The sequence below is a fragment of the Pan paniscus genome, chromosome Y (assembly GCF_029289425.2).
Source record: "Pan paniscus chromosome Y, NHGRI_mPanPan1-v2.0_pri, whole genome shotgun sequence".
NCBI lineage: Eukaryota > Metazoa > Chordata > Mammalia > Primates > Hominidae > Pan > Pan paniscus.
In genome coordinates, this window is record NC_073273.2 from 34,976,078 (window position 1) to 34,995,373 (window position 19,296).

General features: G+C 37.1%; 1 pseudogene; it reads right to left on the reverse strand.

Annotated features, from left to right (window-relative positions):
* The window catches only part of LOC129395515 (RNA-binding motif protein, Y chromosome, family 1 member F/J-like), a 189,755-nt pseudogene that overhangs the window by 168,783 nt on the left and 1,676 nt on the right, over window positions 1-19,296 (reverse strand).

Consider the following 19,296-nt stretch of genomic DNA (forward strand, 5'->3'; position numbering starts at 1 on the left):
CTACCCCTAAGCAAGCCTTTTCCTTCCTATTTTATCCTTTCAACTCTTTATAGTCAACAGAAATGTAGGCCCACTAAATCAGAGGCTCTGGAGTGACTCAAGTATCTTTCCCACCCTCCAAAAAATTATTGGCCTGAAGTTGAAATGAAAAATGCTAATTAGAAGGGATTGAGTATTTTATCTACCCAGCCTTTGGAGACATCCAGACTGCAACTAGATGTATTCTATGCCTAAAATGTAGTCCTCTGGCTCCACAGATAAAATATTAGGGCAAAATAATATCATAAGATTATTCTTCATCAATACAGACAAAGGTATCAGACCTCCTATTGAATAGGCAACCTTGTATCATTTTCCAGAAGAACAATTTAGACATAATATAAAATGGACATAAACCAGCAAGTTTTATATTACCCTATTGCCTCATTCATGACTAAATTTTAGGAGAGCTACGTAATCTTTTTGTCTCTATATTTTTATGCATATATGCTACGTGTGTGTGATATATTTCTATCTCTGGATATTACTACCAAGTTAATTTTTAATATCACTTAAAAGGGAGCTATTCAAATTGGCTTAGAGATAAATGATCACTATTGTGAATTACATACGCCTAACAATCCTTTCTAGAAATACGTATTCAAGCTCACATCACTCATGCAAATATTTAGTAACTAAGATTACTTTAAAATTGTTTAATACAAACAGCTACATATTACAAATTGTTGTTATTATTAAGTATAAAAAGACATTTGTGGGCCAGGCATGGTAGCTCATGCCTTTAATCCCAACATATTGGGAGGCCGAGGCAGGTGGATCATCTGGGGTCAGGAGTTTGAGACCAGCCTGGCCATTATGTCAAAACCCCATATCTACTAGAAATAGAAAAATTAGTCAGGAATGGTAGTATGCAGCTGTAATCCCAGCTACTTGGGAGGCCAAGGCAGGAGAATTGCTTGAACTCGGGAGGCAGGGGTTGCAGTGAGCCGACATCATGCCACTGCAGTCCAGCCTCGGTGAGAGGGCAAGACTCAATCTCAAAAGATAAAAAAGAAAAGAGAGAGAATAAATTTGTCATTTGTATCCTTCTTGGATTTACTAATTTATTAGTTAAGCTATGTTATGTTCACTGGACATTTAAGATTTTATAAACATTTATATAGCAATTGAGTCATTTATAAAGTTCAGTAAGAATGTGTTCTCTTTTCAACAGAACCTAATTGGAACCTGGTTTTATTACAAAGCCTTGTCTGAAATATCAAATACATTTAAGAATGATTCGCATAAAATCAGGGATAACCAGGCAGCTTTAAGAACTAAAGTTGACTGTGGGGAAAATACTTATAGAGCCCTCTTGGAAAAACCAGCCTGTTAGTTTCTTAGAGTTCCTAGCCGAAGATGTGAGAAAGATTACTTCTGGGCAAGCTCTGGAACCTCACGATATTTGAGGACTCTGAGAGGAAAGGAATTCAACCAAATGTATAGAATCTGAAAGGGAAGTCTGGTGGCAAGTTCCTGGCTTGATTTCTAGTCTCAAGGCTTTAAAAAGTATAATGTGAAACTAATTATATAAAGTTCTCACCAAGTGAGGTGGAAAGGCCTCTGTGGCCGGTCATGGTGGCTCACACCTGAAATCCCAGCAAATTCAGAGGCAGAGGTGGGAGAACCACTTGAGCCCAGAAGTTCAAGACTAGCCTACGCAACATGGTAAAACCCTATCTCCAAAATCAAACAAACAGACAAACAAACAAACAGCATACAGAATTAGCCAAGCATAACGGTTTGTGCCTATGGTCTCAGCTACTCAGGAGGCTGAGTTTGGAGGATCACTTCAGACCACAAGGTGGAGATTGCAGTGAGCTGGACATTGTCTGTAATTTTAAAAATTATATATATATATATAAATTATATATATATAAATTATATATAATAAAATATATAAGATATAAGATATATAATATATATATAAAATATATAATAAAATATGTATATATGTATGTCTTTGTGGTCAATGACAATTCTTACTGCACTTAGGTAAAAAATGAGGACAAATCTAGTCAGACCAAACTTATTTTGTGAACAAGAGTTAAGAGAAGTAACTGCAGAGAGAATTTTGTTTCAATGGAAAACTAAAACACACTCATGTGAGTTGTCTTACATAGTCTACAATTTCAATTCTGATTTTATCCAATATATAGCTACAACTCTCCAAACTAAAATTTCAACACTGTATCCCCCTTTCATGATTTAGCATCACTGAAAAGTAAAACTGCCCAATTGTCCCCAAACCTTGTAAGCTGAAGGTGGATGACTACATTTGAATAATTAAAAAATCATCTTCATGCCTTTAATACCTGATGCCAACACTGGAGGCGTTAAACACTGCAAACCAAAGAATTCATTACATCATCACTGCCACCTCACACCACCATCCTTAAGCTCAACATGTGGAAGTGTCACTTGGCTTCCCGCTGGAAGGGGAAAAGGGCCTTTGATGGGAAGTAATCAGCTCAGGAAGACAGTACCCTCATAAATGTTATTAGCACACTCCTAAAAGACTATAGAGTTCCCAAGCCACTTCTACCATGTGTAGACTTAGCAAGAGGGGTGTTTCAAATCCAGGAAGTGGCTGGGCACGGCGGCTTATGCCTGTAATCCCCGCACTTTGGGAGGCCAAGGCAGGCGGATCATGAGATCAGGAGATCAAGACCATCCTGGCCAAAATGGTGAAGCACTGTCTCTACTAAAATATAAAAAATTAGCCAGGTGTGGTGGTGTGCACCTGTAGACCTATCTACTCAGGAGGCTGAGGCAGGAGAATCACTTGAGCCTTGGAGAAAGAGGTTGCAGTGAGCTGAGATTGTGCCACTGTACTTCAGTTTGGCGACAGAGCAAGACTACATCTCAAATATAAATAAATAAATAAAAATAAAAATAAAATCCAGGAAGTGACCCTTCACCTGTACCCTGTATTTGCTAATGCCTTGACCTTGGGCTTCTCAGCCTCTGGGATTACAAGAAATGTTTGTTATAAACTATCAAATCCAGGTATTTTCTCATAGCAATGCATGTGGACAAATATGATTAAAAAATTATCCTATTATTCATTCATAAGCATTATGTTCCTATGAAAAATGATGCAATAAGGCTTTAGCTTTTGTTATTTGATGATTTTTCTCCATTTACTCTAACCTGCTGAAACAGAATCCCTATTACAAGGTTGATAAATGGTATGTTACAGGTTACTCTTCTGTTTCCCCTACCTTTTAATCATTATGACAGAATACCTCATGGAGATAATTTGGGTTAAAAAATCCTAGGGAGAGAGTATCACAGATACTTTTTCCTTTTTCCCTTTTTTTTTTTTTTGGACAGGGTCTTGCTTTGTCATGCAGGCTGAAATGCAATGGAGCAAACAGGCTCACTGAAACCCGGATGTCATGGGCTCAAGCGATCATCCGCCTCAGCCCCCAAAAATCTGGTACTACACTGATGCACTACCACATCCAGTAAATGTTTTGCCTATTTTGTACAGACAAGATTTCTCCATGTTGCCTAGGCTGGTTTCAAACTCCTCAGTTGAAGTGCTATGCCCACTCAGCCACCCAAAATGCTGGGATATAAGACTGGAGCCATCACACCTGGACAGACACTGTTTCTCGTGTTGCTGTTGTAAAGATACACAAGACTAGAGAGTTGTATCCTTTCACAATCCTACATTATAGGCGAATAAAAACACAACTTCATAACATAAATAACTCACTTGAAAATCAAAGTTGGTAACTTCTCCCTTTAAAATTATTTGCACCCTTACCCTATAAAAACTATGATCTTGTCAAAATTTTCTCATAAAAATACATCCTCCTTACAGATTAGGCTGTAAATTTTAAGAATTATGGACTGTAAAATTCTGTATCTTCATATATTTCATTTCTTTAAGTTGTATGATCAGGAAAATTAATTGGTTTACTTACTTGGGTCCAAATCTTTTCATTTTTATCATTAGATGATATCTTAAATATCTTAAACCTTTAAGCAATCACTTATCTGAAACTTTATGATGTTGTATGTTTTACACACTTCACTTTCCAAAAACCATGAGGTTTAAAGCATTCCTATTCATACCTTCACTTAAATCTGATAGTCTGAGCCTGGCGGCTCATGCCTGTAATCTTAGCACTTTGGGAGGCCAAGGAGGGTGAATCAGGTTTTTAAGACCAGTCAGACCAACATGGTGAAATGCTCTCTGTACTAAAAATACAAAAAAATTATCCAACTGTGGTGGCACACACCTGTAAACCCAGTAACTCAGGATGCTGAGGCAGGAGAATAGCTTGAACCCAGAAAGCAGTGGTCACAGTGAGCCAAGATCCAGCCACTGCACCCCGGCTTGGGTGACAAAGCTAGAATCTGTCTTAAAAAAAAAATTCTGATAAAATCCCAAGCTTTCTAGATAATTTCTATTTGTAAGAACTTATTGCTAAACCATTCCTTAGCAACAACCATTGCCAAATATTATAGGAATTCATTAACGTGAGTACTTCCCGTGTAAAAACACTTATTTTCCACTATTTAAATTAGGAACACTTAATTTCATTAAGCTATGTACTCAGGAAACATAGCTGGTTCAGTTTTTGTTTAGGTGGAAAAAAATGTTTTCATCACCATTATCCCCTTTCAGTCACAGAATGCTTCAAGAAGAATGTTCTGCATGTCTTAAACTTTAGTATCAATGATATCTAATTATTTCCTTTTACCTACATGATTCCTCTGACTTGTAAACATCTTATGGTGAGACAGACAGTTTTGTAGTCTTTCTGAAGACTTCTAAAACTTTTAAAGCTTGTAAGTTTTTAAAGAGAAACACAGCCTAATTAGAAAATGTGTGCAGTTTGCAAGGGAGACGTAACCTATGCCTACTTTTGTATTTAGTTTTATTCAAAGCTACAAAAGAAAATTTTCAACAAACATCGCAATTTAGTCTTCTATTAAATTTGCTTTTAAACATGTGTAGCAATAAAATCAGGCATTACCTATTATATGTATAATTTTATTCTAAACGTTTTAATACACCCATATCATCTAAACAGATAGTTTTCAAATAGCATTAACAATTATGAAATTACTTTGAAAGAAATTCCTTTTCATCTTAATACCCAAAAAATTCATAGAGGAAGTTAGGATCTACCTCTCCCTCCAAAATCAACATTTTGTTTTAGTGGTACTCACGTAATGATGCAGAAATAGTATTTTAATTTTTGCTTTGCAAGCAAGGTTTGGTAAGCAAAGAAAGATAGTATTATCTTTCTTTATTTTTTTTCTTTCTTTGTTTTTATTTTGTGAGACAGTTTTGCTTTGCTTCCCAGACTGGAGTGCAGTGATGAGATCTTGGCTCACTTCAATCTCTGCCTTCTGGGAGCAAGCAATTAATTCTCCTGCCTCAGACTGCTGAATACCACGGTAAGTATTATTTTGAATATCTCCTTTAATATCTGCTTCAGTCTCCTTTTTCACATCAGCTTCCCCCACCACTTCCTGTAGGTGCTCCATAACTTGAGCTATCGTATCCTTCATGAGGAGCAGGGTACACCCTATCCACAGAAGGTAGATTCCTTCACTCTTTTTTTTCTTTTTTTATTATTATACTTTAAGTTTTAGGTTACATGTGCACAATGTGCAGGTTACTTACATATGTATACCTGTGCCATGCTGGTGCGCTGCACCCACTAACTCGTCATCTAGCATTAGGTATATCTCCCAATGCTATCCCTCCCCCCTCCCCCCACCCCACAACAGTCCCCAAAGTGTGATGTTCCCCTTCCTGTGTTCATGTGTTCTCATTGTTCAATTCCCACCTATGAGTAAGAATATGCGGTGATTCCTTCACTCTTTTCTGCCACTGTGCCCATGATCACAGGAATACACATCACCACCTCCGTGAGTAACTCTGCTGACTTCTGCCATATCTATCTCATGTACAGTTATAATCATAGTGACTACTTCCACTCTTTTCTACCACTGTGCCCATGATCACAGGAATACACATCACCACCTCTGTGAGTAACTCTGCTGACTTCTGCCATATCCATCTCATGTACAGTTATAATCATAGTGACTACTTCCACCATAACTCATCTGAGGCCCTCGTGCAGGTGGTGCACCATGAGAGGTCCCTGCAAGGTTGATAAAATATAGAACTTATAATGAACTACATTTAAACATTTTTAATGGTATCACTAATGCATGTCTCAGTTAAAGTACTATTTGGAAAAATCTGCTTTCCCCTGTCTTCATTGAGAGCATATTATTATGCCTGAAACAGTCAAAAGGTTTTATTGTAAAGAAGCATAAGAATAGTATTTCAAAGTATAAGAAAGTTTATTTTAAAATAAATGATGTTAAGTCACATTTTCTGAAAATGAACTGAAGTTCTCATCTACATGTTCACTATGCATTATACTGTTAACAATTCTCAGTTCTCAGTGTTTAAACATGCTATATTTTTCCTTTATGATCTTCCTTAAAATTTTATTAAAGCAATGATCTCATCTATTAAATATAATACTATAATTTACAAATCAAACCCAGACACTTACCATAACTCTGATATGCATCTCTGTAAGAACTTCCACTTGGACGTTCAGAATGATCTCTACCACAGCCCCCTTGGTAGCCATCACGGTCATTAAATTTAAAAAAACGTTTGTTAATGTCAGCAGGAAAAACTGAAGAAATCTCTTTGACAAAACCAGAAATTATTTTAGTACCTATATCCTCCAGAGGATTGTTCACTCCAACTAGAACGACCGTAGTCATGGTATCGATAATCTTTAGGTGGTGGAGCATCATCCCTGGTGTCTCAGGAACTTGTATGAATTCTACTTCCATAAGTTAAAGCAACAAATTTTAAATTATCAACTTCTAGGATCCAAAACATAACTTACAACTTAAACAAAATAAAGGCCCAAACATCTGAACAGATATTTCTCCAAATAAAATATGCAAATGCTCAAAAAGCACATGGAACAAATAATCATAATTAGTTATTCAGAAAATGCATTTCAAGACCAAAATGAGATACCATACTTCACACATAACTGGAATGGAAATAAATTTTAAAAAGCAGGAAATACCAAGCATTTGAGAGGATGTAGATAATCTGTAACCCTGATACAATGCTAGATGGAATGGAAAATGATGCAGGCAGTATGGAGAAATGTGGTGCTTCCTCAAGAAAATAAACACAATTTTCATAGGACCAAGAAATTCCACTCATATATACCAAGAATTGAATAAATGTACCCAAACAAATACGTGCATATAGAAATACTATGGTGGAAACAACCCAAATAAAATAATGGGTTAGCAGCTCGTGTAAGGAAAGAAGTTCTACAATGTAAATGAACATTCATGGCATCATGCAAAATGAAAGGAGACAGATATAAAAAGTCGTGTAGTGTTTGAGCTCATTAACACGAAACACCCAGAAAAAGTAAGTTCAGAGGCAGAAAACAGATTGTTGTTTGCTAGTGGCTGACAGAAGGGAGAAAATGAAAGGAACTGCTTAACTGGTAGTGGAGCTGTAGTTTGGAGTGATGAAAATGTTTTGGAACTAGGTGGTGGTAGTTGTTGCACCACACAGAATGCATTAAACACCACTTAACTATTTACCTTAAAATGTTTAATTTTGTTATGTGAATTTCATCACCACAACAAAAGTCAACTATTTTTCCATTTTTCCTTTACCTATCCTTAGTTGCATAACCCTCATCTCTTGGTGACACATGGTCATTTCTTCAGGAAGAGACTGGCTCTCTGCATGGAGGACCTCCATAATTCTCTCATCCAAGTGACATGGGATATTTAATGTTAAAATGATTAAATATTATGTAAAGGACACAAAATCTGAAACACCGTTTTTTCTTCTGTAAAACAACTTTTTAAAATTATTTCTTGTATGACTCTATTCTTCTTTCCCTAAATTACTAGACATTCATGACACTTAAATATTTCTTCTGGCTTTGGATAATCCCATGACTCCACAAGGCCAGCTCTTCTAACGAAGCTGAAGGCAGACATTAATTCTTAGGTAAAAGTTCATTTTTAATTGTTAATAACTAGTTAGTTATTATTTTTCTTTTCATATGAATTACTGATGATTACTATTGACTCAGGGAAAGCATGTAAAACCATCAAACTCTTCACTGAATATAAAGTTTACATATGTTGTCCTTTCTCAGCTGAAGAAGGTAAATTTTCCCATGTTGTTCAATCCATCTCACACACACAAATACTGCTACCTTTGAAAGACTGCATGCTAAATTTTTACATAAAAGTGCTCCTTTATCTCTAAGTGATTGGCTCTATCTTAAATGTTGACAAATTAAAATGTCCTAGTACAGCTCTTCTAATGATGGCCAATATTTATTTTTACTGCAGTTAGCAATACTCTTAAAGGGGTCATTACAACATTGTACCTCTTTCAAAAACAGAAAGCTTCCTCTTTTATCATACTCTTCACATGGTAATTCAGAGAGGTCAGTCTTTCTCCTATGATGTGTTCACTGGCTAGTCTTCTAATGGAAATGTGCTGGCTTGTGTATTCTGATATCAATAAATATTTAACTTCACTGATACTCTATATGAGAAATGTTGAAAATGGCAGTTTTCAATTTCCTCCATATTAGGAAGGAGGGCTAGGTAAGAATTTTAATTTGTTCTCCTTAAATTTCTTTGCTAAGAACTGTTATATTATTTTCTTGCTTTCTTCTGTTCAGTCTGAAATCTTACACTTCTTCTCAAAAACATTACTTCTATTCAATCCTACTGTTCACCTCAGGCTGCTTAGAACTAAATTCTCCAATAATTTCAAATCCTACACTAAGGATCTTGTGTTAAGGTTTCAACATCCCTGTACAATCTTAATGAGTAATTTACACCCCCATATATTTCACAACTCTGAACTTTTGTGGTATGCACTAAACTTAAAAATGCTGGACTCCTTCAAGTCTATCTTTCTAGCCTTAATTTTATTATTAAATATTGTTTAAGCCCAGTGATTGCTTATTTGCAAAATAAGTTCTTTTAGTTCTTAGTATCTTCACAAAACCAGTAAGAATTCCTTGCACATAAGTATTATTGAGGTCTTAGAACCTGGATGGCCAAGCGCAGTGGCTCACACTGTGAGCCAGTGTGGAAGGCTGAGGCAGCTGGACAGCTTGAGCCCAGGGCTTTAATATCAGCTATGACAATGTAATGAGATCTTGTCTCTACAAAAGTATAGAAAAAAGAAAAACAAATTTAGCTATGTGTGGTGGTGCACACTTGTAGGTACAGCAATGCAGGAGGCTGAAACAGGAGAATTGCTTCAGCCCAGGAATTTGAGGCTGTATTGAGCCATCATCTCACCAACACACTCTGACCTGGTGAGAACAAGACTCCAACCCAACAAAGAAACTGAGCAAACAATTTTTAGATTGACCCACTGGAGGACCACTACCCAGGGACCTAGGAAATGGAATAATTCATTAGATTAAGAAGCCAACCATCAAAGTATAGTGCCAGGAACTTTAAGAAAAATTAAGAGGAATTCTCTAGCAAACACAGGATTAAAACTAATGTTTGCCTCAGTGTAATCACTTCTTTGATTTACAATTAGAAGCTAAAGTATTTCCTCATCATGAATGTGAAATTAACCTAGTGCGACGGAAACTACAATAAAAGCTATCAATTAGTAAATATGCCTATGTGTATGTCACTACTATTTTGTTTCTTGAACTAAAAGTTAAGCATCCAGTTAAAATAACTCATTTTTTTGTCATACAAAAACAACTGTCTTTCTATAAGATAGCATTTACCTTGGCCTCCCATCCCACTATTGCTTCTTGCCACAATACAAGGAGCAGATTTTTTTTTGAAAGGGAGTCTCGCTCTGTCGCCCAAGCTGGAGTTCAGTGGCGCAATCTCGGGTCCCTGCAAACTCCACCTCCCGTATTCATGCCATTCTCCTGCCTCAGCCTCCCGACTACCTAGAACTACAGGTGCCTGCCACGATGCCTGGCTATTTTTTTTTATTTTTAGTAGAGATGGGGTTTTACCCTGTTAGCCAGGATGGTCTCGATCTCCTGACCTCGTAATCTGCCCGCCTCGGCCTCGCAAAGTGCTGGGATTACAGGCATGAGCCACCGCAGCCGGCCCAGAAGAAGCAGATTTTTTAGGAAGAGAACCTCCACTTCTTGAACACGGACCTTTTTTCAAATGGAAATGGCCCCCTAGAAGAAGTCATGTTGAGATCAAAAGTGTATCCACCACCTTCTGTGTTTACGAAAAAACAAACAAACAAACAAACAAACAAAAAACTTTTTAGTTAAGTAACATCACTGTGTCTTAAATGGCTAAGTTTTACTTGTTTATAAATATTTCTTAAATATGATAATCTTACGAATTCATGTGTCTAAACTAATACAATTTAGTATTTCTATACCATATTACTGCAATACAAGCAATAAAAATTCGTTTAGACAACCTAGAAAATGGCTGGGCATGGTGGCTCACACCTGCAATCCCAGCACTTTGGGAGGCTGAGTTGGGAAGATCATGAGGTCAAGAGATCAAGACCATCTTGGGGAACATGGTGAAACCCAATCTCTACTAAAAATACAAACATTAACTGGGCCTCTTGGTGTGCAACTGTGGTCCCAGCTACATGGAAGCCTGAAGCAGGAGAATCGCTTGAGCCCAGGAAGCGGAGGTTGCAGTGAGCTGAGGTTGCACCACTGCATTCCAGCCTGGCCACAAAAGAAAGCCTAAAAAATAACACAAGAATCAGGCCAGGCGTGGTGGCTCACGCGTGTAATCCCAGCACTTTGGGAGGCCAAGGTGAGAGGATCACCTGAGGTTGGGAGTTGAAGACCAGCCTGACCAACATGGAGAAACTCCGTCTCTACTAAAAATACAAAATTAGCTGTAATCCCAGCTACTCGGGAGGCTGAGGCAGAAGAATTGCTTGAACCCAGGAGGCGGAGGTTGTGGTGAGCCGACATCACGCCATTGCACTCCAGCCTGGGCAACAAGAGCGAAACTCCGTCTCAAAAAAAAAAAAAAAAGAATTTTATACTGGTGTGAGAGAGAGAGAGATATGGGATAAATGCATAGTGAAGAGAGGGCAAAAATCTATCAGTTAAATATATAAACACAATTTAGATAAAGAAAAATATATTAGGAGAAAAATGATACATTATTGTTCAGATAATTCTGGTATGAGGAAAGTTTTTTCAAAACATATCATAAGAGTACTCCAAATTCCATTTAAAGAACTCAAATATTTACAAAATCAAAACATGGCACCTCAGAAAAATACATTATCTGTAAAATTTGTGTCATAACATTCAATTATTACAAATCCATTATGAAATATTAATTTTTAGCTTAGGCTATGCTCAATTTTAATAATCTTTAAGAACTGCATATTAAATAATAAAAAATATTTTCATATACTTACAAAAAATGTAGATATATTCTAATGACCTGGTGGTGTCACAGGTAAGAAAATGCATATTCTCATCATGGCAGAGTAGTATTAATCTTCACCCTCAAAATCAATTGAGAAAAAAAAATCATGAAGCTATGTACCTTAAAATGGAGCAAACACTGCAATTTCAACTTGAGAAAACATATCCAATGAATTACACATCTGGTTATTAAAACTCAAATTAAATGTTATATTTTTGAAGGTTGGTTAATAGATAATACAACTGACCCAATTTTTTTAATACATGAATATTTTTAAGTAAAAATTGACCCCTCATTCCTATTGAGTAGATCCTTCATAAATGCCATTTTCAGTGACTCATCCTCCAGCAAAGAAAGATACTAACATATTTGTGAAGCAGTGGCTTTTAGACTTTTCCTGAGTCACAGACTCTTTTGAGAAACTGAAGTTACACATTTCTTAAATACAAAATGCTTTATGGCAGGCCGATGTGCAAATCATGCCTATCAAAATGGCAAAGGAATACATTTGTATAGATATTTGCATGTGTATACACAAATAACAAATATTGCAAGATCAATCCTAAAATAATGACTTCTTATTTCCTGTTGGAAGGTTTTCAAGATTCCATCATATTTTGATAATACATTTTATATAAAGTTCTTGGCCCCAAAATAAGAAACTCTGAAGCATAATGAATGTAAATGAGTTCTGCAGAAAACTTGTTGAGTACAATCAATATTAATAAACTCAATTTTCTTTTAAATATGTGTTATTTCAATGCAAATTAAGATTTTAAAATGAAATTTTCATATTATTTCAATCATTCTCATAATATATCTTTAGTACTTACAAATAATTTTGCTCATTATCAGTAAGTTAATTTTCTGTACATAAAGGAAGTAAAACAATTAAGAAATTTTGATATCTTCAAACTTACTGTCTTTCAGTCCTATGGTTTCATCTTTGTATTTGAAAACATTACCCAAGTGTCCCTCACATGAGGGAAGAAACACTCTTGTTCCTCCACTACCTCCTCTTGCAGATCTCAGACTTCCTGAAGGGCTCCTTTTTCTCCAAGAAGCTGTTGATCTCCACCTACCATCATTTTGAAAAAGATAGTTTCTTGACTTGTTCTACTTTTATTTCTTTTCCATCCAAAGACTAAAAGTATTAAGTATCCTATCAATAACACTGTCACATTTAACCTAAACACATTTTACAAACATTTTTGCATCCACTATATTTCAGTTCTAGATGTTTTCTCCCAAACCAAATATATCTCTTTTTTTTCCTGAAATGACCATGTCTTTCACAATGCCAAATTTGAGACATTTACTGAGCACATGCCTTCCACTAAGGGATCAAACACAAATTATATTATTCAAATTCCTTGAAAAGTTTTCCAGTATTAAAAAATCACCTAAAAAAACTTAACGCATCACACATTCTAGGATAATGTAGCACATCTTCTTTTTCACAAACAATAATCTACTTCATATTTGTATTCACATCACTTATTTGTTTCAATATCCCAAGGTTTATGAAAGAATATGTCATCTAAAAAAGGATTCTTTATTTATATACATACATATATTTAAAAAAAACACTTGCCTTCCAATATGGGACCATATTTCCCAAATACTGCTTTAAGCATCTTTTCATTGGTTTCTAAATGGAGGCCAGCAATGAAAAGCTTGCCAGGCCAATCTGCCTCCACCATTTTGCTGTAAATGGAAAAAAAAAAAAATCTTGTTTAGATAACAATAAATAATCCCAAAAGATAAAATTTTATTACATACTGTGTTGAAAACTCAAGTGAAATTCCCTTACAGAGGCTGACATATTTTTAGTATTTCTTACTTTAAATATGTAAAATTTGTAACATGCAGAGCAAAAGGGGCAGTGACTTCATGGACAAATGCTGCATTTTAATACTTACCTGACAAAAACTTGTTTGTAAAAATGAGATGAGAAAAGCTATTGTAATTTTCTTAAGCTGCAAAACGCAGGATGCCCCATTTAAATAATTTCATTTGAAAACTATATATTTAGACTACAAAATGTGATGTTTTGTGTATTTTTTCTTCAGATGTAAATTTCTTGTTGTTAAAGTGCACACTGCTCACTGCAGCCTCCTCTACCGAGTCTCAAGTGATCCTCCCACGTCTCAGCAACAGGCGCTTGCTACCAGAGCTAGCAGGCAATTTTTTGTGTGTTTCTTTAATAGACACAGGTTTCCCCATCGTACCCAAGCTAGTCTCGAACTCCTGGTCTCAAGCGATATTCTGGCCTGATGCTACCAAGGTGATGAGATTTCAAAGGTGAACCACCACGCCCAGCTTAATATTTAAATCAATGAGTAAATCAAGCTAATTAAAATACATCCTTTCTTGGGGGAGAGCATTTTAAATTTTTTACAATGTTTTAGTGATTTGAAATGTACAATAGATCAGGGATCCCCAAACCCTGGTCTCCAACCGGTACCTGTCTGCGGCCTGTTAGGAAGCCGGCTGCAGAACAGGTGACGAATCGCTAGAACCGCCTGAGCCCCGCCTCCTGTCAGATCAGCAAAGGCATTGGATTCTCACCGGAGTAGGAGCCCTACTTTGAACTGCGCATGCGATGATCTAGGTGGCGCTCTCCTTAGAAGAATGTAATGCCTGAATGAACTGAGGTGGAACGGTTTCATCCAGAATCCATTCTCCCTATTCCCCGCTGGCCTGCCCTGTCCCCCTCGCAGCTCCGCTGCCCCACCGCTGCCTCCTGTCACACTGCTCTGACCCGAAGCCCCTCCCTACCCTGTGTTCCTCCTGGAACTGCAGCCCCTCATCTCCCTGGTGTGTCCACCTCGCCACCTTTTCCCCCTACCCACCTCTTTTCTGTGGAAAAATAGCTTCCACTAAACTGGTCCCTGGCGCCAAAATGGCAATAGATTAAAGGGCTCATTATGTTCGCAGACTGGTCTCCAACTCGTGACTTCAAGGACATCCTCACATCTCCTCTTCCCAATGGTAGGATTACAAGAGTAAGTCAGTGTGGCAAGTTAATAGAATAACTTAAACGCATTTATTTTGTCTCAGTTTTAAGCTATCACCATTTATCTCTATTACACCCACTTATTTGGTGTAAATAATTTAAATTATTATGGTGCCAGAGATACATGAAATATGTTTCAAATACTCTTAACAAGAGAAAGAAACATAAAAGAATTATAAGCAATGTTTGACTATTATGATAGTGATGTGGAAAATAAGATGACAGATAAGTTTTTAAAAAACCGTGATTTATCAAGAATTGTTTGGAAAGAAATAAAAACCCAATATGTAGGCCCAGCTTGGTGGCTCATGCCTGTAATTCCAGTACTTTGGGAGGCCAATGCGGGTCAGATAACCAGGAGTTTGAGGCCAGCCTGGGCAAAATGTTGAAAGCCTGTCTCTAGCAAAAATACAAAAACTTGTCTGGGAGTAGTGGTGTGGGCCTATGGTCCCAGCTACAGGTGGGAGCTGGGAGATTCCCTTAAATCCTGGAGGTGGAGTTTGCACTAAGCCAAGATCACGCCACTGCACTCTGGACTGGGTGATACAGCATAACCCTGTCTCAAAAACAAAAAACAAAACAAAACAAGTAAACTCACACACACAAAAAATTCCTTTGCAATGAATTCTAGGGAAGAAACCTGAAAAATGTGCTTAGGAGTCACTGTTTTCCTGACAAATTAATACTTCCTTCTTCCTTTCCCTTTTTTCTTCTCCTTTTTCCCTTCCCTTTCCTTCTCTTTCTTTTCCTTCCTCCTTTCCTTCCTTCTTTTCTTCTTTTTTTTTTTTTTCTTTTGAGATGGGGTCTCTGTCCCCAGGCTGTAATGCAGTGGTGCCATCATAGCTCACTGCAGCCTCCAATTCCAAGTCTCACATATCCTCTTCCTTTGCTTCCCTAGTAGTTAAGACTAAGGGAATGAGCATATGAAAGGATGATAAACGTCATATAATACTGGGGAGTTGTGAATTTGATAATAAATTAAATATAAAATTGCAAAAATTGAAAGCACTGATAACAGCAAATTTGGAAGAATGGTAGGCTTTGTTTTGGTTTGGTTTAACAAAATTAAACGTACTCTTTCGATCTCATCTAGCAGTCTTGCTTCTTGGAATTTATCCAACTAAATTAAAAACATATTTACATCAAAATCTGCATATAGATGTTGTTCTATATTAAAGTGGTTAAACTGTGGTTTATGGAATATTTATGAAATACTGTGCAGCACTGAAAAAATGAGCTTTCAAATCATGAAAAAACATGGAAGAAACTTAAATGTATATTTACAAGTGAACTAAGCCAATCATAAAATGCTACACGTATTATTTCAAATATATGACAATCTAGAAAAAAATGTTGAAGAAGTAAAAAGATCAGTGGTTGCAATTGATTACAAGGGAGAGCGTAATAAATAGGCACAACTCAGGTATTAGAGTATACAATAGTGAAACTATTCTATATAATACTACAGTTTTGGATACATTTTATTACATATTTGTAAAAACCCATAGAATGTGCAACAGTAAAAGTTAGCCCTAATGTAAATTGCAGGTATTGAGTGATAATGTATTGATGTAGGTTTATGAACTGTAACAAACATACCAGTCTCATCAGAAATATTGATAGTGGGAAAGGTTGTACATGTGGGCATAGGGTGTAAGGGAGCTTTCTATACTTTCTACTCAATTTTGTTGTAAGGTAAAACTACTCTACTGAGATTTATTAATTTAAAAAGCTCAGTAATTAAGATCTGTATTTCAGTGCAATATTCATAAATAATTATTAATGAAATTTAAAGTTGAACAAAATATTTTATAGAAAGATAAGATCATTATCAATATTAATGTTATGCTAAGGAATATTGAAGCAGGAAACAAAATAATCAATAATATGCTATCTTTAAAAATATAATACTTTATTAATGATTATTACATTATTTTGGATTATGAAAACATTGCATTAAAATATTCTCTATGTTGATTATTTAATTCTTCTGGTGACCTTTAACTTTTGCATTTAAAGTAATTGCATTCACTTCATCTGGTTAATTCATAGTTTACTAAATCTTGGAATGGAATTGTAGACACAATGCAGGAGAGGCAAGCCCCAAGCAGAGCTAAGCCCACTGGTTTCTTGACTTTGTCCAGGAAATAATTCAATGCCAAACCAGAGGTAGAAAAAAATAGCTTAACTGATGAGACAGAATTATGGCTCTGGCAGTGTTACAGCCCTGTGGCTCCTCTTTCAGAACAGGGCTATGCCATAGCAAAAGAATAGCAGCTCAGGGATATCTTGCAGCCATATTTATATTTGCTTTTAATTGCATGGATTGATAAATGCAGAAATTTATAGGGAAGGGGTGGTAATCATTGGATCATTGCCATAGAAGGGTGGTAACTCCTGGGTGTTGCGATAGCAATGTTAAGTGCCATAGCACACTGGTGAGCATGTCTGATTGAAAACTGCTTCTGCCTAAGACCTGTTTTTTAGGTAGTCCTCAATTTGGATCATGCGTGAGCCCTACCCCTGGAGTTGAGTCTCACCTTCAACCTTATTCTCCACTCAGATGTTAAATACTTTCCCTTAATCTAAAGGGGGCTGCAGGAGGGAGGAGGTCCATGCACTGTAACTGCTTCCTGTTGAATCATGAGCATTGGCCTTGCCTAGCACTACAGAACTAAATGTCTCTGGATACATGAGCTAAAGGGGTGAAAGGCAGAACACCACAATTATCCAGATCACTATATAACTCAAAAGCCTTATGCCAGCATTGTTTGCACCTGGAAATATTGTAATCTACAAGATACAGACCTTACTATGAGGTTAAACAAACAAGTAAATTAGTAACAAGAGAGCTGTCAAGCGTCCTAAGATAGATTTTAAAAAGGTGGAAAAAACAGAGAAATACCCTTCTTTCCAGAAAATTGGGAAACTGACAATGATACCATTCCTCTTCTAGAAAATTAAGGAGCTCAATTGTGTTTTCTCTGGCTTCCCTAGTAGACATACCCTCTATTCCCACCAGCAGCATCATGTTGCCACTTCTGGATGAGTGACTGTTGATTCTTTTAAATAGGTAGTGGAGATCTTCCAAAAATTTAGGTTACAGTGTCCTCCATTTGTGCCTGCAACTTATAAGAAACAGGTTTAAGCCAAGTGCAGTGGCTCATGCCTGTAATCCCAGCACTTTGGGAGGCTGAGGTGGGTGGATCACGAGGTCAGGAGGTTGAGACTATCCTGGCTAACACAGTGAAAACCTATCTCTAATAAAAATACAAGAAAAATTAGCCGGGCATGGTGGCGGACACCTGTAGTCCCAGCTACTCACGAGGCTAAGCAGGAGAATGGCACGAACCCGGGGGGCAAAGCTTGCAATAAGCCAAGATCGTGACACTGCACTCCAGTGCACTCCAGCCTGGGTGACAGAGTGAGACTCCATCTCAAAAAAAAAAAAGAAACAGGTTTAATCTTGGACAATTGTATCCACCACTAGGTATGCTCTAAAGTTTAAAAGGACTGGAATAGTCAACAACACTTGATAGGGGCCCTTCTATTTTGGTTGTAACTGATTGTCAGGGGATGCTTCTTTCAAAATGTTTACTAGTTTCATGACTGAATAGGAGGTCAGTTAATTGCCTTGTGAGAGGGGGCAATACTTTTTGTCCATAGGCTTGGAGGACTTTTCTAAACTGGTCTAAGTTGACAATATGTTTCAACTTATGAGTCAACTATGTATCTCTTTATTAAGCAGGAGACCTCAAGCTAAAAATGGCCTCACATAACTCCTCTCAAATGGATTTTTCTGGAGGTTTTTAAGGGTCATTCCTATGTGTATAAAGACTATGGCTAAGAGAGGAACCTGGTCTCTGAGGTCTCCTGACATGGCTTAGCTAATGTCTTTTCAAAACATGATTAGATTTTTCTATTTTACCTGAGGATTGAGTACTCCAGGGGGAGTGAAGGTGATAGGTAATGCCTAAAGCTGAATGCAAGCTGCTGGGTCACTTTGGCTATGAAGGTAGGTCCATTGTCACTATGAAGGCTTTCAGGTCATCGAAACTTTGCAGTTGATCTTATTGAGTAAAAATGTGGGCACTCATAAAGTGGGAAAAGCCTCAATTCACTTGGTCAAGTTGTCTATAAATACTGGTGCATATTTCCAGCCCCTGTATGGTTGTATCTGATAAAAATCTATTTACCAGCCAGGCACGGTGGCTCATGCCTGTAATCCCAGCACTTTGGGAGGCCAAGGCGGGTGGATCACGAGGTCAGGAGATTGAAACCATCCTGGCCAACATGCTAAAACCCCGTCTCTACTAAAAATACAAAACTTGGCTGGGCCTGATGACACGCACTTGTAATACCAGCTATTTGGGAGGCTGAGGCAGGAGAATCACTTGAAACTGGGAGACAGAGGTTGCAGTGAGCCGAGATTGTGTCACTGCACTTCAGCCTAGCAACAGAGTGAGACTCTGTGTCAAAAGCAAACAAAAAAATTATATTTGCCAGTCTTCTCAGGGTATATGTCCCTCAATGTTGTAAAGGTTTGGGTACAGGTAGGGGTATGGAGTAGCTTCCTGGATTGTTACAGCCACAGAGTTCACAGGCCCTGATCATCCTTTTTATAGTGTAGAATAGTTTCTTTCCTTAAATGATATGAGAAAATAACTTGTATATTGAGACTTGTCCCAAATGTGAGGAGTCATATAAAGGCTTAACTATCTTTCATTGCATTGCCCCAGGGAGAAAGAGTTTTGTTGCTTTCTAGT